Raw genomic sequence first — 23,392 nt, 5'->3', positions numbered from 1 at the left:
CAAAATAAGAAATGAAAGAAAAAATTAGTGAGGAGAAATTGAAAATGAAGGTTTTAGGTCTTGAGACATTAGCTGAAGAAGTTGATAAGTTAGGATCAGAAACCACCTAGGGACTTATACGTATAGCATGTGCAGAAGGTTTGGAAACAACAAGGTATAAGCTCTACATTGTAGAAATTATTTCTGAAGGAACCCAAACTGAACCATGGGAGGCAAATACACAGAAACCCATTGACAATGTTGATGTTACACAAGAACCAGCAGTTGAAACAGAGCACCCCATGACTTTAAACCAAGAAAATGACACACAAGAACTTGTCAACTATGTGATGAGCCCTAGAAATGGGTAATTATATGGGCTCATTTTGCCTCTTAATTTGACATAATCCACCATTATCATTAGTTTATTGCATGTTTTTGAATATATTTATGCCAATAGAGTGAATTGGGTTAGTCATTTTTCCATGTAGTCTAATGTGTGCTTTATGCAGATTTTTTTGGTCACTTTTGGACAAAGTCAAGTGATTTATGAGCAAACGGCAGCAAATACTCCAGGAAAATAGGGAAGAGGATTTGTAGGGGGGTGTCTCCTTCATTTATGACCCCTTTCCTCGAATCCTCCATCAACAACTTAGAGCACAAAGGTCCACATTGATGCATCCAAGGGGCGGTTGAGCAAATAAAGAAGGACTGTTGTTTATCTCCAGTTCTAGGAAGTCGAGCTCCCTGATTTTAGGAGAATTGTTGGAGGAATCCATTTGTATAAATTAGGGGGCTTAGAGCCTCAGTAGGTTAGCCAGTTATTAGTCAAATTTTCACACTTTTGTGAAACACTTGTTCAGCTCATTTTCGAGTTTTTTTTGTGGACAGTTCATGTAATGTGACTTTTACTTTTGACAATGGAGATGAAATAGTTTTTGAGCTAGCACTGATCTCTTTCAGAGGGCTGAATCTCTTGGGTTAGAGCCCAACCCAAGCTGCCCAACACCTCTTGCTTTATACTTATATGTTTTTGTTTTAGTTCATGAGTTAATTTCTGTTAGATAGATTCATTTTACTTTGTTTAGATTAGGTTGCTTTGATGGTTTGCATCACCATTTTTGTTTCAGTTGCTCAAGTAGGTTAATGCAGTGATAGACTAAGATTCAAAAAGGCCAACAGCAGGCCCTAATCTCCTTTCTCCCTTTCTGGGACTATGATTTGAGGTCAAGGCACTACTGTTGCCACCAAAAACACAGTTTTTCTCTCCCATGCAATTTCTAGTGTGATGACTTGATTTGGAAAGATTAATGTATTGCTTCAGATTCAGTTGCCTAGATCATTTCCTATTCTTTTACAATAGATCTCTCTGCATGCTTTTCTATTCAAAGGTTACTATTCAGCATTTTCTGTTTGTAGGTCAGAAATTAGGTCAAGCTAGAGAAATTTATGTTTTCATGGTATAGTTAGTCCTTTCTTTGATCAGTTTTTGTAAGTAGATGTGTAGATCTCTTGCAGGACACCTCAGCTCACCATACATCCATAAAGCATCTAGCACCAGCTCACTTCTCATAGATTTCCCAAGTCATTTGCAACATTTTGCCAATCTGCCCTAATTTCTGTGTTTCTCCATAAGCTACCCTCTTGCCATTTGAACAAATCCAACCATCATGTTCCCTCTTGATCTTCCTTGACAAGCTCCAGACACCTCAACACCTTCATCTAGCCTTCAGTTACCCTTTCCCATCATTCTTTCCACCTTAAAAACCTCCAAAAATAGCTCTCAGCCTCCTCTAGATCCTCTTGTAGATCGCCTGCAGCCTCCTGTTGAATTCCCTGTAAGTGGTTTTTCGAAATCCGATTGCAATGGAAGTCTTCAGAAGGGTACTAGGGGCTTCTTAGGACCTCTCCACACCTTCCTCCACCTCTAAAAAAACCAAGTCCATCTTCCTTCGCCACCAAACCTCTGCACAATCATAACCAGATAAATTACAAGCATAATAATTTCTCATAAAAACAATCAAAAGCACAAAAAGATGTTTTCTTCTCATTTCATTTCAGAAGTAGCTTTAATAAATGTAACTTACCTTTTTCAGTAGTCAATGGCACTCATCGCATTAGTTTCTATCTCTTTTTCTACAAAAGTAGGGTTATTTGGATAAATAAGGGTTTGCTAACGTTTGCCTTACATCTCAGTCTTCTTTCTCTTTATGCAAATAGAATAGCCTCTATAGAGTTAGCTTTCTTTCATCATGGTAAAAAGCTTGTTCTGGAAATTCATAGAAGCTGGCTTAAGCTCCTAGTGATCTTGTGCCAGCTAACCAAGTGACAGCGTGCAGTAAGAGCTAGTACTTGTTCATATAGCACTGTCGCTTGCAAGTTTGTTACGAACTACCGGATTGATAAAAGTAAAGTAGGAAGCCCCAAGAGTTGCAGTGTTATTGCTGCAATACTAGTGCTCACCACTTTTTGGTGCTGTTGCTGGGGAAGCATCAAATTATTTTGTGATTACTGCTTTCTTCTATTTTCTACTGCAACGTTCTGCTAAGTAGTTTATTTCAACAAAAGTAGAGTAGTTCTTCCTTCGATTTCTGCCTTTCCTTGCTTTCATTTCAATTCTGCAATTTCCATTTCAGCAAAAGTAGATTAGTCCTTTCAATTTTGCAATTTCCATTTCAGAAAAAGTAGAATAGTTCTTTCAATTCTGCAATTTCCATTCCAGAAAAAGTAGATTAGTCATTTCGTCACTTTCATTTCAATTCTACAATTTCCATTTCAGAAGAAGTAGATTAGTCATTTCCTTGCTTTCATTTCAATTCTGCAATTTCATTTCAGCAAGTTCATTTTAGTTAGTTGCAATTTGTTCAATCAATTTTAGTTTTGCAGGTACAAGCAGAAAAGAAGAAAAAATCACCAAAAAAGAGATTTCCTTTCATGCCTCATAGGAACAGAGATAATTCAGGAAAATTCTACCCAACACCCCCACCACATCAAAAAGTCACCCTTCTCTCTTCTTCGATGGCAGTGATCCAGAAGAACCTATAGGTGAACCACCAGAGATATATGAAGATCCTATAGCAGAAGAAGAGGAAGAAACCATCCCTCCTGAGACCATGGCTGAAAAAAAAAATGTTAGAGGGAATGGGGAAAGAGTAGAGGGTACCTTTCCCATCTAAGAGACCAATGGGGACACTAAAATGAAGAACATAAGTCCTTCAGCCTTACCTCACTTCCATGGGTTGACTACCGAAGATCCTGATACCTTTTTGTTTGAATTTGCTGTTATCTATCGAACCTATGACTATGCAAAACATGAGCAGAAGTTGAAACTGTTTCCTTATACCCTCAAGGATGCAGCATTGCGTTGGTTCATGGGGTTACCTGGCAACAGCATTACAACTTGGGCTCAGATGCAGCAAACCTTTAATAACAAATACCGGGACTACTGTAGGTCAAAGGATACCAAGGAAGAAATCTTTTGAATAACCATGGGAAGCAATGAATCCTTGGAAGATTATGAAGAGAGGTTTTAGCTCAGTTATAAAAAGGCTAGGTGCACACTTGACCTTGAATCTCTGAAGTTGGTCCTGCTCAGAGGAGTCCCGGAAGACCTTTTAGATACCCTCCATTTGCTGGCTAGGGGGCACATCTAGCAACTACCTTATGAAGACATAAAGATCGTGTTTAGAAACCATTCTAGGGTACCCAGAAAGAGAGGTAGGGGAAGTCAACCCCTAGCCAGTAGATCCTCATCCAGTTCATCCCTTAGAGGTGAATTTCGAAATCTGCTGGAAGACTTCAAGAGCGAGATGATGTAGACTCTTGCCATGCAAATGGATACCTTGCATATCAAAAGGAAACAAGAAGAAGTAGAAAGGGCCTTGGCCATTTTTTGTTCTAGGTGCACCAGAAGGCATCATAGGAACGAATGTCCATTGAACTCTATAGAAGTGTGTTCAGTCTGTGAAGAAGACCATTCTATGAATCAATGCCCTTCCTTGCCCGGACTTAAAGCTGCATACCAGGGGGATGAATGTTATAGACTTTTTTGTGCCTTACAGCATTGAGCATGAAATGTCCATAATCTAAGGGATCCAAAGTCCCTAAACATGTTGTTCCTACCCCTAGAGGAACAAGGCTAACAAACCACAGCAATTCACAGAAGTTCTCCACCAGAAACTGCTCAAAAACAAGTCAATTCAGGATCAATTCAGTGGCTCCACTAGCTGTCTGCGCTGAATGTCAAAGCCAACACTGGCTACCTGCGCTGAATGTCAAAGCCAACACTGGCTACCTGCGCTGAGCGAGAGTTGACATGTGGCAAGTTCATTTCACAAGGTGTCAAAACCCAGGAAGCTTCCAAAATCTTCCTCAATGACACTTGCCTCAGGGAATTCGACTGGTGATGAGTAAGAGGTTCCAAATCTCCAAGTGGAATCAAGAACTGACAGAGGGAGAGGACACTAGTCAGATCTCAAGCTGACTCATCCTCTCTCCAAACATCTATATATGGATCTCTCCTCCATGAGATCTAGAGGCTGGAATTTTGTTATTGCAAAGAATTGCTGTTGGTTTGAGATTGGAATTATTGGGTGCTAAATGCTTTGAAGGGAGGTGAAGATAGGAATTCCATTTTGCTGGGAAGGAGATGCTGGATTGGAGCCTTCTTGGTTGTATCTCTTCCTGAACCTTGTTATTCATCAATAAAGCTATCTTGGTTTCTCCTATATACTGATGTATCTTTGATGTATGATTGCATTAGTATGTTTAGTTTATTTCTAATCCTGAACTAGTTATGAATATGAATCCATGTCTTGTGTAGTGTTCTCTTCTTGTGATCTTGCAGAGACCTGTTGAAGCTGGGCAAGCGAGAAGACAAGCAGCTGAGAACTCTCAAAGAGAAGAGAAACTGGATTGAGGGACAAATGGAAGACACCGGTTAGTCCATCCATCTCTCCTCATTCTAATTCATAAAGGAAGAATACTAGAATAGCTGTCTCTGTTTGTTGCTAAGGCACTGTCACACCTTAGGTGGATAGGATCGTCCTGCATAGGAATTTTTCCCCACAACAAATTGGCGACTCTGCTGGGGAGATCTGTTTAGTCATTTTATTTATGTCTCTATCATTATTTGTTTCATAGACTCAACAGCAACAATCGAACTGCATTTGCTCTTCTCAGATGCAAAGTAGACAGTTGCTGCTTTGATCCAATCACTGGATTTGTCTATGATCTGAACAATGGACTCACAAATGATTTGATGATCCTTTGTGATAGATCTTAGTACCTCCTCAAAGCATCCCTTTGATTGTACCTTGCTTGTTGCTTTTATTTGGCCTGAAACCGTAGATTAATCAGCAAACTGTGACCCAGAACCCAGTGAGAAACTCTTGTTTCTCCTTCAGCGTGAACCCTGTAAGAGTTTCTGCATTTCAACGCAGGTCCCGTGAAGGCTACCTGCGCTGAATGTCAAAACCCCTGTGTTGAGGTTGCGCTGATCCAGTTAGGCCTTGTGCAGCTGGGGTTCTCTGCTCTGTTTTGCCTTGTTTTGATCTCTGATTTTTGCAGCCTGTAACTAGCATAGGTACGAGTCTGATAACTCCTTTTCTCTACTTAAATTCCGCCTCCTTTTGTACAGAAAGACTGTGAGTGTTTTTATGTGTTTGTGGCATCATTTACAGTTTTCCTTTGCATGAGTGAAATAGTCATCCTGTAGCCCTTGATTCAGATCTGTTGATTGTGATCTTAGGAGAGAGTTCATTGGCTGTTTACAGTTGATTATACATTTACTTTTGCTTTTGGTTTGAGTTTGTCTCTTTTAAGTGTCGAAACAAGTGTTCATTTCGAAAGTCGTAAAGTGTTGTATTCTCTTCTACCCTTTCTGATTTCGAAAAAGTAAACTTGTTTGTATTTGTCACTTAAAAGCAAATTCAAAGTTGTACAAAAAGCTTTCTTTGTAGGCATCAATACTAAGAAAGCGGAAAACAAACACCTGCATTGTGCATTTGCATCTTGATAGTTTGCATGCTTGATTTAGGAAAAGTCCATTAGAGTGTACTGATTGCTCTTTGATAAAAGATGGTGTCTTTCTTTTCCCTTTGTAGCTAGGATTTTCAAAGTTGAAAAGATATAAAGCTTGCTTATCATCTTTAGACTGCATTTAGGAATTGTATCATACATCTCGTGGTGATCCAGAAAGGCAAACTTCTAAAAATATCAACCTAAAATAAATTGAATGAACTTAACAACGCTTTGCAACATAACGCACAACATAGAGGTCTAGGCTAGAGACGTGTTCCGACGTCGTAAAGCCTGGTGACTGTCGATCTCGTTGAAGGTGGGTGATTCCTCCTGAGGGACGATAGCGCCAGTACGGATTGTGCTCCCACGTACCATCGCGTATATATTGGGAGACCCCTATAGGCATAAAACCTTTATCCTTAGGAAGCCGTGTCGGCCACCCTACTGATCGCAATGCATTGAACACAGCATTTAGGAAGATCGACCGCCCGTACCCTAAAAAGTATTCTGCGGTTTTGCAAAAAGTTTGGCACACCCTCTGCCTAGAACTCCAGAGCAGTTCCTTTTGGCCTTTTTCAGACTCTACAACGGAAAAAGTCCATCCGAGCATTTGTCACTTCGGGCTCGTTAAAACATCGAAGGAGACTAGAGTCATCTTTAGCTTTTTCTCGACTCTTTAAAATTGAAAAAGCAAGTTGTGTCTAAAGCGTCGTTAAAAATTTATTTTAAACGGAACAATCACCCTGTATTCCTGCGTTGATCTTTAAGTTGAAAAAATGGAGCCCACCAACCAAGGAATTCCCCTTGGTGGAAATCCTAGTCCCTTCTCCTCTTGGGGAGATGTTGGTGCGCCCCATATGGCCACATTGTCGCTTCCAGGACTGACAATTGGCCTGCCGGTCTGGCTCTTTTCAACCAATGTCGTTCAGAACACCACCACTCCTGAACAGTCGAGTTAATAGTTAGACCAGACTAGAGTTGCTCACCAGCCTTCTACTTCATATAATTCTTCCTCTCCTCCTTCCTCTTCGCTTGACGGAACTGGTAAAACAAAAAACCGAGTTCCTAAGGAGAAGAAGGAAAAGAAGAAGAAAGAGAAGAAGAAGAAGGAGCCAAAGGCGACTGGGGGAAAACAAGTGTCGTCTGACAAAAATCCACACACAGCACTAGCAAGGCCTAAATCGCCATGCGTCATATGCAAGGGAGACCACTTCCATAGAGATTGTCCCTGCATACCTCGGATACTAAGGGACTGGTCTCCCCGTTTGCACAATTCGGTAGCATCAACCTCTGATAGCCATGTTGACAACACACTATCAACTAGTGAAAGTGAAGCTCCAGGACAGAGAGGGAAAGCCAGATTTCCCTGCAAACTGTGTGAAGGCGACCATGCCATCCACCATTGTCCCTTCTTAGACGAGGCTAAAAGAGTTTTGGAAGAACGCCAGATTTTACGAGCGCAACTTCCTCCTGGATATCAAAAACTCCTGCCAAGTCCTTCACTAGTTGAGAACCCGGCTGGCCCGCTCAGGTGGTCAGCCGAAGCACCTATCATTGAAGATGAACCGTCTGAATCCATACCTGACGAAAGTCAAAAGGTTGAGGCGGCAGTTGACCCAGTTCTGCCTTCAGAGGCTCTATCTTCGAATGATACCATCACAGAGGAGAATAAAGACGACACCGTCCAAATTCTCTTCATCAACATAGACTCCGACGAACACGGGGGCAATGCACCCATTCCTTTATCGCAGGAAGGAAGTTCGTCAGAGTCATATCTGGCTGTCTATTCGGTCCCACCACCACGCAACCTAGTTGTCTCGTTCGACTGGAACCAACTAGGCAGACCCCGGTTACCAGCCAGTATACCATTCAGAATTATCGTTCAAATATACAGAATGGTAATGGCTGGCACCATCATTGATGAGGGGGCATCTGTGAGTATCCTTTCCTCTATTACTTGGAAAGCGCTTGGTTCGCCAGCGCTTTTACCTGAAATGAGAAATCTATCAAGCTTTGATAAAGGAACCAGTCGACCTTTAGGGATCCTCCCCAATGTGCCTATCACATTGAAAGGGAAGACCGTTCAAATGAACGTGATGGTCGTTCAAGGACCCTTGGATTATAACCTACTCCTTGGACGAGACTATATATATTGCATGGGAGCCATCGTCTCCTCACTCTTTAGAGTAATGTGTTTTCCGCATGAAGGAAGAGTGGTCAAGCTTGTGGACCAACTTTCATTCCCCGGATCACGCATCACAAATAGTCATGTACCATCCCTAAATGGTCTCTTCATGCAAGAAGTGTCTCAACCCACAGTCTGTCCTCCTGATGAGCGCGAGTAATCCGGGAGGATATGACTGGAACCCAGGGGGCATGCGTCCTGGTTTGCTTCGACAGGGAAACTTTGGGTATAGAGTAGGTTTCCACGGGAGAATATGACTAGTCTGTACCCCGTCCGTCTAGGAAGAGGGGTTATTCTAGAATAAGATTCTTTTGTCAAAGTTATGCGAGTTGGCGGGCTACGTCGCTCACCTTTGTCTATTTCGGTAGACATTGCCGAGGAAGTGTTTTGTTTGAAAGATTAACGAGACAATCTTTGGGTAACCTGAAAGAGGTAAGCCTCTCTCGTTAAAACAAATGTTTTGACGGAAAAGAAGTAGAGGTAACCTTCAAACCGTACTTTATACTTGGGGGCATACAAACCTTTTGGAGTGCAAGCAAAGAGCGGTTATTTATCTGTTTTTTGGGTTAGTCGTTTCCTAACTTGCATAAAGAAAGGATGCGGAGCAAAGCTTAGTAAGATGAAGCTCCATAAAAAATAGAATCTTGATGAGACACTCTTATCATATGACTGGGTTAATCGAGCAGTTTTAGCACACAATTCATGATCGTTAAAAAATAAACGCAAGATCTGAGCAGTTTTAACGCGGACTTCATGCTCGTTAAAAAATAAACATAAGCAATGAGCAAGTGTTTCCACCAGCGTTTAAGCTCATTTTAAAATAAAAAATGAACCACTACCCGGTAAATAACCACTGTGAATGTAACCTTATTAGCCATTAAAGCCTTGGTCGTGTTTGCACCGTCACCTCCACTTTTCATTTGGCTGATCGTTCACCTCCATATGATTGTTTACCCATTTTGAGGAATAGCTGCGAAGAGTGATTTCACCTAGCCATCCTTGTGACACTGCCGTGATTGGAAAATTCCAACCTGTACCTGGAATCAGCTGCTAACCCTGTTTATCACTCGTTCCTCAAAAGACGAGTCTTCTTTAAGCTCTTTTCAACTGACTCGTAAAATATGAAAAGATTGCCGAGTTTTGGCCTTCCAGCTCGTTAAAGCGACAGGAAGTGCTATCCCTCCTCTAGATTTTAATCTTTTTGGACCCGAGGGATTATTGCACAAAAAGATCGAGCGCTTTTTTTGTTCGGCTCGTTAAAACTATCGAAAACTCATCCCTTCTGTATTGTTTTATACTTTTTTGGACTTAAGGGATTAGATGGTGAAAAAGGAACTTTGGAGTTATCTTTACGTACCTTTTTAGACTCTCTAAAAATGAAAAGGGACCGAGTTGTCTTTGTCGTTAGACTCGTTAAAATCATTAAATAGCGACAAACTCGTCTTTAGACGAGAACGAGTTTCACTATCGCTAGGCTCGTTAAAACATAGCGATGGGCTTGCCTGAAGGGCAGGTTATAGAACAAGCATATGCTATCCTCCTCAAGCTTGACAAAAATAAAGAGGTACTGGTCAGCAATGACTGGGGAAAAATTGGGAGAAACTAAAGAAAGCTTTGATGGTAGCAAGTCGCTCTTGAACATGACACTTTTCCTCCGTACCACAATCGGGTTGGGTTGTTTCATTCACCGGTCACATCACCGTGGTCTCGCCATACCATCCATATTTGGGGTAATGCTACCAATCCATCGCATCAGTGTCGCCATATGTTAAAGAGAAGTCGTTCAGAAAAGTCAACCGTGTCCCATCCACTGCCATACATTATCCTTCATCCTTTCATGACCGCCACCCTGAATCATATGTCACAGATCGTTTTCACCTCCATCAAAATCATTAGCTTCGTTCCGTGTCATCGATGTGGGATTCATTAAGGCCCTCCTTTGACGGATCGCTTCTTGTCGACATCAGCTCATTATCTAAGAAGTTGATCTAGGAACACCCCCTTCAGTACTTTGAAGCTTGCATGCCTCAATGGCAAGTTTCTCACTTTCGGCGACAGGTATACATCAATGACCTTCGACCGAAATATTTTGCATGGTGTTCGACGCCAAGTCCTTTATTCACACCACGTGAATTGTACTGCAGTACCTTGAGGGTCATTATCATTATCGGTGATTCCTCTCGCGCTTGTTAACGGTTTACCTCATTGACCGGTAATCAAGCGATGTCTTTCCATGTTCGACTTCAGAACATTTCTCACATGGATCGACTTGTACTTAGAGTGAAGATCGAACGAGTTTGAAGACCCCGGATCTAGTTTCATCCATCCGGGCTGCGATATATATTCAGGAAAAATAAAGACATTGACATGTACATCATTGCAGCAGATAATCATCCTACTCAAAGGATGATAATTTCATCAAAATTATCAGTCTACCATCAGACGATTGTCTGTTCTATGTACAGAAAAATGAATTTATAAAGCTGAGCATGGGAATGCCCGCCTCAGCTAGATCATGAAAGTAGTACAAAAAATAATGTATTGTATTGTATCTTATTACAGGTCTCCTCCCAGCATTGGATGAACTTCGGACCTTCCTGGATAAAGCATTTCACCCGATAAACGGCCTCATACTTTAGGGGGCAACTGTTATAGACATTTTTGTGCCTTACAGCATTGAGCATGAAATGTCCATAATCTAAGGGATCCAAAGTCCCTAAACATGTTTTTCCTACCCCTAGAGGAACAAGGCTAACAAACCATAGCAATTCACAGAAGTTCTCCACCAGAAACTGCTCAAAAACAAGTCAATTCAGGATCAATTCAGTGGCTCCACTAGCTGTCTGCGCTGAATGACAAAGCCAACACTAGCTACCTGCGCTGAATGTCAAAGCCAACACTGGCTACCTGCGCTGAGCGAGAGTTGACATATGGCAAGTTCATTTCACAAGGTGTCAAAACCCAGGAAGCTTCCAAAATCTTCCTCAATGACACTTGCCTCAGGGAATTCGACTGGTGATGAGTAAGAGGTTCCAAATCTCCAAGTGGAAGCAAGAACCTCCAAGTGGAATCAAGAACTGACAGAGGGAGAGGACACTAGTCAGATCTCAAGCTGACTCATCCTCTCTCCAAACATCTATATATGGATCTCTCCTCCATGAGATCTAGAGGCTGGAATTTTGTTATTGCAAAGAATTGTTGTTGGTTTAAGAATGGAATTATTGGGTGCTTAATGCTTTGAAGGGAGGTGAAGATAGGAATTCCATTTTGCTAGGAAGGAGATGCTGGATTGGAGCCTTCTTGGTTGTATCTCTTCCTGAACCTTGTTATTCATCAATAAAGCTATCTTGGTTTCTCCTATATACTGATGTATCTTTGATGTATGATTGCATTAGTATGTTTAGTTTATTTCTAATCCTGAACTAGTTATGAATATGAATCCATGTCTTGTGTAGTGTTCTCTTCTTGTGATCTTGCAGAGACCTGTTGAAGCTGGGCGAGCGGGAAGACAAGCAGCTAAGAACTCTCAAAGAGAAGAGAATCTGGATCGAGGGACAAACGGAAGACACCGGTTAGTCCATCCATCTCTCTTCATTCTAATTCATAAAGGAAGAATACTAGAATAGCTGTCTCTGTTTGTTGCTAAGGGACTGTCACACCTTAGGTGGATAGGATCGTCCTGCATAGGCATTTTTCCCCACAACAATGAAGGAGCCATTGAATCACTCTATTTCATGAACCAGAGGAGGCCACATGGGCCCAAACCTTACCAGCAGGGAATGCAAGGGACATCCCAAACATATTACAACCCCAATCAAGCCACTTCCATGCCTTCTTGGGGTCCCCCTGCTCATCCTTCCTGGTCCACACCCCCTCCTTGGTCATATCCATGTCAATACCATGCTCAACCAACTACTCATTCATTTTACTCTTATGCTCAACCACAGCCTCAGTGGAATGCACCTCATCAGGGGTGGAGGCCCCAGTACAACTTTCCTCCTGCTCTTTTGCCTCCACCACCTTCTCAACCACAACCATTGCCTCCTGCTCCACTAAGGCAACCCCAAATACCAGCTCAACTGAACCCAAACCCAAAGAATAGACAGGTCCAGCAGGTATATAGTGGGGAACCATCATGCCCGACCTATTCTGTGGAGATTTAGGAGATTAACCTACGATCTGGGAATGTTCTCCCAGATAACCAGCCTCCCCCTAAGGAGGATGAGGAAGAAAAAGAGGAAAGTGAACCAAAAGCCACTCCACCCTTTCCTGAGAGATTATTTGGAACAACACAACCTACCCCAGAAGAAACTGAACTTCTAGGAGAATTGAAACAATTATGTGTAAAGATACCACTTCTCCAAGCCATAAAGGATGTGGTTGTACACAACAAGATGATCAAGGAGAAGTGCTTCAGGCATCCAGGTAGGCACAAGAGAGATGCTCCAACTATCAATGTCATAGGACAACTGTCTGACCTAATGTTGGTGCAGGTAATCTGTCCGAAATATCTAGACCCTATAGTCAATGTCCACATCAATGGCACCATAATCCCCCATACTCTGATTGATCTAGGGGTTTCCATTAATGTTATGACCAAGGACACTATGCTCAAGCTCAACATTTAGGGCTCCCTGAGAAAGACCACAACAGTACTACAATTAGCAAACTGCTCCACCGTGACCCCTAAACGGATTATGGAAGATGTAATGGTCTCCATAGATTCTTGGGAGTACCTTGTTGATTTCCTGGTTCTCCAACCAAAGGTAAAGCTCATTGGGTATCCTCTCATCCTAGGAAGACCCTGGTTGGCTACTACAGATGCCTACATTAGTTGTCGATCTGGGAACATGACAATCAAGAATGGGCATATGTCCAAGCAGCTAGTCCTATATCCTCTTGCCCAACCTTTGTTAGAACATGATTTACCTCTCTGGTTGGAGGAGGAAAATGAGGATGAAATCTATTTTGCACCACTGTGTGCAGTGGAAGCTACCATGAGGGGGGGCCAACAAACCAAGGATGATCTTATTGAAAACTTGATTTAGAATCCACGCCCCACTTGGATGCTTTTGCTTGGAGCTATAAGGAGATGAAGGGAGTGCACCCTTCAGTCTGTACTCATCAAATTTACATTAAGGAAGATTGAAAACCAATCAGGCAGCCTCAAAGGAGGATGAATCCAACCCTTAAGGACATTTTCAAAGAAGAACTGCAAAAGTTACTGGATGCAGGATTCATATATCCTATCTCTAACAGCGAATGGGTCTCTCCTTTGGTGTTAGTGCTAAAAAAATGGGAAGTAGAGAATTTGTGTCAATTATCAGGAACTAAACAAGGCCACCAAGAAGGACCATTTTCCTTTTCCTTTCATAGATCAAGTGTTAGATGGCCTGGTAGGGAAGAAGCTTTTCTCCTTCCTAGATGGGTTTAGTGGGTACAACCAGATCCAAATTAGCCCGAAAGACCAAGTGAAGACCACTTTCACTTGTCCTTGGGGTACCTTTGCATATCAGGTCCTTCCTTTTGGATTGTTCAATGGTCTCACCACTTTCCAAAGAGAAGTATTAAGTATATTTGCTAAACTGGTTCATGATGCAGTGGAAATCTATATGGATGACTTTACCCCATATGGTTCTAACTTCCAGGAAGCTTTGTCTAACCTGGGAAATGTTTTGGACAAGTGTATTAAAATGAACCTGTCCCTCAGTACTGAATAATGTGAATTCCCGATGACTAAAGGGACCGTGCTAGGTCATGCAATCTCTTAGCAAGGATTACAGGTGGACCCCAACAAAATTGCCATCATCCAAAGGGTCCCACCTCCTCGAAGGGTAAGAGATGTTCAAAGTTTCCTAGGTTTAGTAGCGTATTATAGAAGATTCATTAAGGATTTCAGTAAGCTAGCCTCTCCATTGTTTGGTCTTTTGGGAAAAGATGCTAAGTTCATATGGACTGACAACTGTCAAGAAGCTCTGGATACCTTGAAAAGTAAACTGGTGACTGCCCCAATTTTGAGAGGTCCAAACTGGGCCCTACTACAGATGCCTCAAACAAAGCGATAGGAGCAGCCTTAGGGCAAGTTGATGGGACGTTGCCTTATGCCATATATTTTGTAAGTAAAAACTTGTCGAAGGCATAATTAAACTACACTGTAACCGAAAATGAGCTCCTAGCTGTAGTCCATTCCCTAAATAAGTTCATACACTACATCACCAGCTATCAAACATTTGTACACACTGATCATGTTGTAATTAGGTATCTAATGAACAAACCAGATGTAAATGCTCGCATTATCAGATGGTTACTTTTATTCTAGCAATTTTATTTAACCATTGTTGATAAGCCAGGTAAGGAAAATGTTGTTGCTATTTTTTTGTCTAGAATAGATCTTCCTGCAGGTGAAGAAGAAATGGTGGATGATCAAATGCTAGATGAACACCTATTTTCTATCCCAGTACTCTCTCCATGGTTTGCTGATATAGAAAATTACTTAGTTTCCGCACAAGTCCCACCACACCTGTCCTCAAAATAGAAGAGCAAGATCGTGAGGAAAAGTGCCCCTTTCACCTGGATTGGGGGAAATCTCTTCAAACTTGGCCCATATCAGGTTTTGAGGAGATGTGTCAGGGAGGAGGAAGTTTTTGACATTCTCCTAACCTGTCATGATGGGCCCTGTGGGGGCCATTTTACAGCAAAGAGGACTGCCTTCAAAATCCTACAAGTAGGTTACTATTGGCCCACTCTTCATCAAGATGTAAGGCAATATATCAGCCAATGTGACCGGTGTCAAAGGATGGGAAAACATACTCCAAGGGATGAGATGCCCATGAAACATCAAGTGACTTTCGAGCCATTTGAGAAGTGGGGCATGGACTTTGTGGGTCCTGTCAACATTCCTTCAAAGCAGAAATATTACATCATCGTGTGCACTTATTATCTGACAAAATGGGCAGAAACAAAGGCGATCAAGGTAGCAACAGAAGAAAAAGTAGTTGAGTTTTTGAGAGAGAATATATTCTACAAGTTTGGATATCTAAGAGAATTAGTCACAGATCAAGGGAGTCAGTTTACCTTCAATTTGATCGAAGACCTACTCACACATCAAAAAATTAATCATAGAACTTCCACCCCTTACCATCCGTAGGCAATGGATAGGTGGAAGTCACTAATAAAGCTTTGGAAGGGATTTTGACCAATGTAGTGAACAACAGCAGGTAATATTGGGCAAATTGATTGGTTGAGGCCACCTGGGCCTATAACACTACTTAGAAGTCCACCACAGGGTTCACACCCTATGAACTGGTCTATGGGAAGAAGGCTTTGCTGTCAATAGAATTTGAATATAACACACTAAGGATGGTAGCTCAGCTAGACCTAGATCTCAGTAATGCACAAAATGAAAGGTTACTCCAGCTAAATGATTTGGAAGAACAAAGATTGCAGGCCCTTCTCCACTCAGAGGTAGTCCAGCTTCAAAGGAAAATATGGCATGATAGACACCTCAAAGACAAATAATTCCAGGAAGGAGATTGGGTGCTACTGTATGATTCAAGGTATAAATATTTCAAGGGCAAGCTGAGGACAAGATGGCTCGGACCGTATACAGTAGAAAGGTGTAATGACAATGGTTCAGTTCTGATTAGGACCATCGATGAAGAAGCCATCCCCATGATTATCAATGGGTATAGGTTGAAAATCTACAGGAAGCCCCTCTCCAAGCAATAATTCATTGAGAATCTGAGTAAAATAGTGTTGGTAGTGGAACAAGTCTCTGCCTCCACTCCACCCACACCCAAAAAAAAAAAAAAATAACAACAGAAGAGAAAAATGAGGAGAATAAAAGATCCCTAGGTGAAAACCTCCCCTTGGAGGTGCCCAGGGCAGGCAGTGAGGGTGAAAACCTCCTGGAGGCACCCCAAATGTCTCTTAAAAAAAAAAAAAAAGAGAAAAAAGAAAAAAATAGGACAGAAAAATTAACTTCTTTTGAATGTATTACAGATTGCAAGAGGACCACAGAAGAAAAAGGGACATGGCTGAGCCAAATACACATCTTATAGACCATTTCTCCATCACTATTGTCTTTTCCCTGTCCTTGGTATCACTTGTTCTGGAAAACTATGCATAGAGGAGGCTATGTGCATTCTACAGGAGACTCCTGTAGAAATCAGAGAGACCTCGAAATCAAGTCAAGAAAAGGATCAAAGGGCTAGAAACTTGTTTAGAAGACCTGTGGACCCCCCTACCACCATTCATCCTCCTAACTCTCCATTCCATACCTGCACCACTGCATTTCCACTCGCTTCTTTCTTCCCTGCATAGAAAACACAGAAATCTTGTTTCTTTTGTTTTTCAAAAAAAAAATGAAGAATAAACTAGCAGCATACTTAACTTATCTCTTACCTAGTGCATACCAGTTGCTTTTCCTTGATTGACAAAACCTTCCTCAGCTACCTCTCCAGTCCCTGCTCAAGCCTTAGCCAAAATTTTTATAGGGAGAAGCAGTTACAGGAAATCCTGCAGGATTCTTGTAGCAGTTGATCCCCTTAAAAATTGAGCTCCAGAGGTAGGGTTAATGCAGCCACAAATGTATAAAAAGTGCAAGGAGCCCGGTCCTAATTGAAGATCACCAGTACAAGGTAGTCGAGACACTAATTCAGAAGCAGCAGGTGCCAGCAGCAGAAGTCCATGGACAGAACGCCAAAGTCTAATCATGCAACAACACGGTAGAACGCATTTCTCAACTGACAGGTAAGTGACTAAACCCGTTCCTCTGTTACATGAGTATAATTTAAAAACTACATGGACAAGTCAGATGGTTGTGATTAAACAAGATTGGTGGCTAGCTAACTGGCCACCCTTGTCCAGTTCAAACAATACTCAGTGGGCGTATTCAGCACGTGTGTTCAGTCAACTCGAATAAATCTCAAAATAGGTAGTGGCAGCATCTAATGGGAATGATTGAAATAATTGCGGCATGCGGCATAAAAGTTTCATCATGACACTGAAGTAGGGACCAACGGTCTTGATGAGGGTAACATACCCTTCTTGCCACCTCACCTCGTCAACGCAAAACACTCTCATCAGCTTACGTATGCTACAGTCAACCACCTTCACCACCTTTGCTCTCATTTGTGTCAACGAACTCTCGACTGTAGCAACCTACCTACCACCTCCAGAGCCTTAAAACAGTCGCTCTCTGTCAGTTTTTGAACCCCTCCGCTTATCGGGCTCTATAGGAGCAAAAACACAGTCCTACAAGAGCATTTCTATAGGAAGGCCAATGAGCAGCACCACAGAGGAAAACTCAGGATTTCAGGACAATTTCAAGCTGAAAAAGGTAGGCTCAGTAAAACCCACTCTGCATTTCCATATATATACAAAAGGTGGTGTGATTCCAAGCGAGGTATTGAGTTGAAAAGGGAAGGAAAGTGAGAATAGAGTCTGCCTGTGTTTTTAAAAAAAATATATACAGTTTCTCCATTTACTCTTTGCACTGAAATACTGTCTCTTTCTCCTCTGTGGTATTCTCCTCTATAAAGAGATGATGCAACTCTAGAAAATTAAGCCTGTAAAAAAGTGAACTTGCATTGGGTAGTCTACTTATTTTGTGAAAGGGAAAAAACATTGTCTTGTATACTCTCTATTTTTCAAGATATTGTTTCCCTCAAATAGACCGAGAAGTAATGTAAGTTTAAGAACAGAGTTTGGAAGGAAGGAAAGTTGCAATTTGTTTTTGTTAAAAAGGAAGAACACGAAAACTCCCTCTCTAATTCCAGAAAGAAAACCTCAGTTGTTCCTATGTTTTCGGGTTTGAAACTTGCTGCCTTCCTCCTCACCTGAGATATTCTAGTAGTCTCTGAACATCATGACAGGGGGTTTTATGAGGAAGGAGCCTCTGAATTCAACTAAGCTGCATGAACATACAGAAGTGGTAACCCTCTTCACTAGAGCAAATTAGGTGCCTTTCCTTGAAAATTTGCATGGGTATGATGATGAAGTCACAGAGGAATTTTTATTGTCTTTAAAATGTCACTCAAAAACCTATGCCACTATCAGTTTCAGGGGTCTAACTATAGAAATCACCCCAAAGTTCATCAGTAGAATTAAAAGTCTCCCACTTGGACTACCCTGGAGCAAGGAAGAAAAACCACTGGGTCAAGTTGCCAAGAAGACCTTTTTCTAGCCTAATGAACATCCTGTGGAGGATAAGAATAGCATCAGGAGAACAAGTATACCTTACCCGTGGAATGAGGTCAGTTATCAGATCATGCAATACATCTCCTGTGAAGTAAGATACATCATAGTTTATGGGTACCATTTCAGACTGTTACATGAACTAAGATATGGCATGGACCTTCCTACATCGAGAAAACTCAATGTTCCATATTTGGAAAGAGTAAGGACCCATACATGGATGTAAATTGCAAAATCAAGAGGGGTGGAAGACATTAGGCACATGGAAAACAAATTGAGGGAAATGGGCAAAGAATTGAGCATGGTCAGGCATACAGAAAGCATAAGAAGAGCTCAATTGGGGGTAGAAAATGAAATGTTAAAGAAGCAGCTGCAAGAAAGGGAACCCAAGGGAGGAAATGAGTTGTCAATCTTGAAAAGACATCATCAGGAAGAGGAACCCTAGGAAGACAGTGAGACATTAATAAGACAACAATAGGAAAGGGAATCCCAGGTAGAAAATGAGGTGTTGATCTTAAGAAGGCATCTATAGGAAAGGCAAGCCAAATTAGCCTGCATGGCCAGCTAGGCTATGGAGGCATTATAGTGCAAGCAGCCAGCCAAATCATATGCAGTGTACCTCAAGGATCAGTGGCTCTAATTTCAGATCAAGACACTGGCCCAGAGGGGCACAATACATTTTCAGGATTATGGCCAATTCATGAATCTATGTGATCATAGTGCAGCTGAGGAAAAAGCAAAGCTGCCAGAGTTTTACTTGCACAACATGGCACTTACTGATATGAACCTATGGGATCCCAATGTTGTGTTAGGAGACTTGTAGCTGATGGCCATGGCATCCTGGATGAGACATGAAGAGAAAAGGGCAGAAGAAATCAATGATGGCAAAAGAGCTAAATGAACCCCTGATGGTTAGAGCAGAACCAACAGACCCCATGGCTCTCATCTATGCCCACCAACACCTTGCAGCTAATCCTCAAAGTGTCCTCGACAATGTGGATAAGTAGGCCCAAGCTATTGCAAATTTCAAGGACATGGAGAGATTGTTTGGAGATGACTGCATTCATGCCTACATGAGAAGGTGGGAGACATTGCCACACAGCCTATGGATCAGGGAGTATCACTGCCCAAACAGGATGACGGAAGCCATGAGGAGAGTGCCATTATATAAGCACTCTATGCAAAGTTTGAAGGCCAATTGGATTGGCCTCAAATTCAGTCCTCCACTGCTACTAGGAATGCTAGAAGGAGTAAAAGAGGAGGAAGAATAGAAACAGTGGGAAGAGGTGGATAGAAAGGAAGGATTCCATGATAAAGAGGAAGATATCACATCAAAAGCATGGGATGTCATGGAATCTATCAGAGCCATCAAGGATGAAGAGTTAGACCAGTTGCTAAGAGAATGAGCAATCCATTTAGTAGGGGGGTGATGATGAGCCCTAGAAATGGGTAATTATATGGGCTCATTTTGCCTCTTAATTCAACTTAATCTACCAATCTCATTAGTTTATTGCATGTTTTTGAATATATTTATGCTAATAGAGTGAATTGGGTTAGTCATTTTGCCATGTAGTCTAATGTGTGCTTTATGCAGATTCTTTTGGTCAATTTTGGACAAAGTCAAGGGATTTATGAGAAAATGGCAGCAAATACTCGAGGAAAATACGGAGGATTTGTAGGGGGGTGTATCCTTCATTTATGACCGCCTTCCTTGAATCCTCCATCAACAACTCAGAGCATAAAGGTCCACATTGATGCATCCAAGGGGCAGCCGAGCAAGTAAAGAAGGATTGTTGTCTATCTCTAGTTCTCGGAAGCCGAGCTCCTTGATTTTAGGAGGACTGTTGGAGGACTCAATTTGTATAAATAAGGGGGCTTAGAGCCTCAGTAGGTTAGCCAGTTATTAGTCAAAATTTCTCACTTTTGTGAAGCAATTGTTCAGCTCATTTTCGAGTTTCTTTTTGTGGACAGTTCATGTAATGTGACTTTCACTTTTGATAATGGAGATGAAACAGTTTTTGAGCCAGCACTGATCTCTTTCAGAGGGCTGAAGCTCTTGGGTTAGGGCCCAACCCAAGCTTCCCAGCACCTCTTGTTTTGTACTTATATGTTTTTGCTTTAGTTGATGAGTTAATTTATGTTAGATAGATTCATTTTACTTTGTTTAGATTAGGTTGCTTTTGATGGTTTGCATAGATGCTTTTGTTTCAGTTGCTCAAGTAGGTTAATGCAGTGACAGACTAAGACTCAGAAAGGCCAACAGTAGGCCCTGATCTCCTTTCTCCCTTTCTGCGACTATGATTCGAGGTCAAGGCACTCCTGCTGCCACTAAAAACACAGTTTTTCTCTCGCATGCAATTTCTCGTTCGATGACTTGATTTGGAAAGATTAATGTATTGCTTCAGATTGAGTTGCCTAGATCATTTCCTGTTATTTTATAATAGATCTCTTTGCATGCCTTTTTGTTCAAAGGTTACTATTCAGCATTTTCTATTTGTAGGTTAGAAATTAGGTCAAGCTAGAGAAATTTATGTTTTCATGGTATAGTTAGTCCTTTCTTTGATCAGTTTTTGTAAGTAGATGTGTAGATCTCTTGTAGGGCACCTCAGCTCACCATACATCCATAAAGCAACTAGAACCAGCTCACTTCTCATAGATTTCCCAAGTCATTCGCAACATTTAGTGAATCTGGCCTAATTTCTGTGTTTCTCCATAAGCTACCCTCTTGCCATTTGAACAAATTCAACCATCATGTTCCCTCTTGATCTTCCTTGACAAGCTCCAAACACCTCAACACCTTCATCTAGCCTTCAGTTACCCTTTCCCATCATTTTTATCACCTTCAAAACCTCCAAAAATAGCTTTCGGCCTCCTCTTGTAGATCCTCCTGTAGATCCCCTACAGCATCCTGTATAATTCCCTGTAAGTCAATTTTGAAAATCTGATTGCAATGGAAGTCTTCAGAAGGGTACTAGGGACTTCTTAGGACCTCTCCACACCTTCCTCCACCTCTGCAAAAACCAAGTCCATCTTCTTTCACCACCAAACCTCTGAACAATCACAACCAGATAAATTGCAAGCATAATAATTTCACATAAAAACACTCAAAAGCACAAAAAGATGTTTTCTTCTCATTTCTTTTTAAAAGTAGCTTCAATAAATGTAACTTACTTTTTTTAGTAGTCAATGGCACTCATCTCATCAATTTCTATCTCTTTTTCTGCAAAAGTAGGGTTAGTTGGATAAATTAGGGTTTGCTAGGGTTTGCCTTACATTTCAGTCTTCTTTCTCTTTCTGAAAATAGAATAGACTCTGTAGAGTTAGCTTTCTTTCATCATGGTTAAAAGCTTCTTCTGGAAATTCATAGAAGTTGGCTTGAGCTCCTAGTGATCTTACGCCAGCTAACCAAGTGACAGCCTGTAGTATGAGCTAGTAATTATGCATACAACATCGTTGCTTCCAAGTTTGTTACCAACTACTGGGTTGATAAAAGTAAAGTAGGAAGCCCCAGGAGTTGCAGCATTATTGCTACAATACTGGTGCTCACCACGATGCTACCATTACACAAGGGCCAACAGTTGAGGTAGAGCTTTTTAGGGAAGAAGAATTGAGAGTTGCTCCACATAAACCTGTCAATGAAGCTGTTGTTACACAAGAACCAAGAACTGAGGAAGAATGACTCAAAACATAGGATGTTGTTACACCCTCCACTACTATTGCACATGAACTTGCATAAGACCCTGACGTAGGATGGTGGTCAGAAATTGTTTTGTTGATATCAGAACTACAGAGTTGGAAACAAATATCCATTTCCCTAAAAACTTGAGTGATCACTTTAGAATAACACCATAAGGTTATTCATAACCTCAAAGAAAAATGGGATGAATAATTACTGATGAAAGAATGGGTAAAGTGGGAAATAAGGAAGGCTGAAATGGAGAAATAAAAATAGAGAGAACAGCTTCAACAAGACGTTGTGAGGATGACTAAAGAGAAATTTCAAATGTATGAGTTAGCTCTGAACCTTTTAGGTTGCAGGTCACCATCTCCATCATATCGGATCTTCTTGTGGGAAATTTATTATTTTTTCCAATTGAAAGTTATTTATGAGTACAGATCCTAGAAGAGTAATTCCACTAGCACCTTTCTAATGATATTTTGTTCATGTAATTTTGATGAGTCGAGTTTGCTATGCAAACTATTTTCACATAATATATTTGTTGAGAATCCTATTTTACAGTTGGTTGTAAATATCGCTCCTTATGTTGGAGATTTGCATCTTCAGACCTTCATATCTTTTATGAACAATCAAATTCACTAGCACCTTTCCACAAGATCATCTGATTTTAATGAAAAGAAGGGAACCTTGATGGTAAGATTAGAACTGGGCATGGCCACTACTAGGAGGCATGAATTTAAGAAATTTCTCAGTAACCCTAGCATGATAGAACAAATTCCCCTCTACAGGAGGGGGATTGTTGGATTTTGTTTTAATATCCATGAACAATTGAAAAGTCGAGCATTGGTTGGGAGTCTGAAGCGGTGGGAAGCTTGCAGTGAGACATTGGATCCCTTTGGATGCCCTAATTTCATAATTATTGTTACTCGAGTCCCCGAATATGTGTGAATTGTTAAAATGATGGGAGATTTTTGGATGGGGATCAGATTCAAGTTTCCTTTGATTTGGCTTCTAGTTGAAAATTATCAGCCTCACTTCTAACTAAATAGACATGATGAGCATTCATGGACACACAATCTTATGTCTACTCATGGGTACAGGAAAGATGGAAGACATTATTGGCGCTTATTATTTCACAAGACTTCACCAACAATATGCCAGTGTCACAATAGCTGAGCACAATGAAGATTCTGAAAAATCTGCATGAGGTCATGCAGTGGCTTTAGTTGGGGGGATATGTTGGGTGCAATTATTAATGATATTTCAAGCATCCTTTTCCCCATTTTTGGCCATTTTTCTTGATTTGAATCTGCACTCTCACTAGTATAACG

This window comes from Pinus tabuliformis, chromosome X (assembly GCF_031772625.1).
Source record: "Pinus tabuliformis cultivar Carrire ecotype Pingquan chromosome X, CPIR1, whole genome shotgun sequence".
In the NCBI taxonomy this organism is placed as follows: domain Eukaryota; kingdom Viridiplantae; phylum Streptophyta; class Pinopsida; order Pinales; family Pinaceae; genus Pinus; species Pinus tabuliformis.
The sequence above is the reverse complement of the archived record's forward strand: the minus strand, read 5'-3'. Positions refer to the sequence as shown.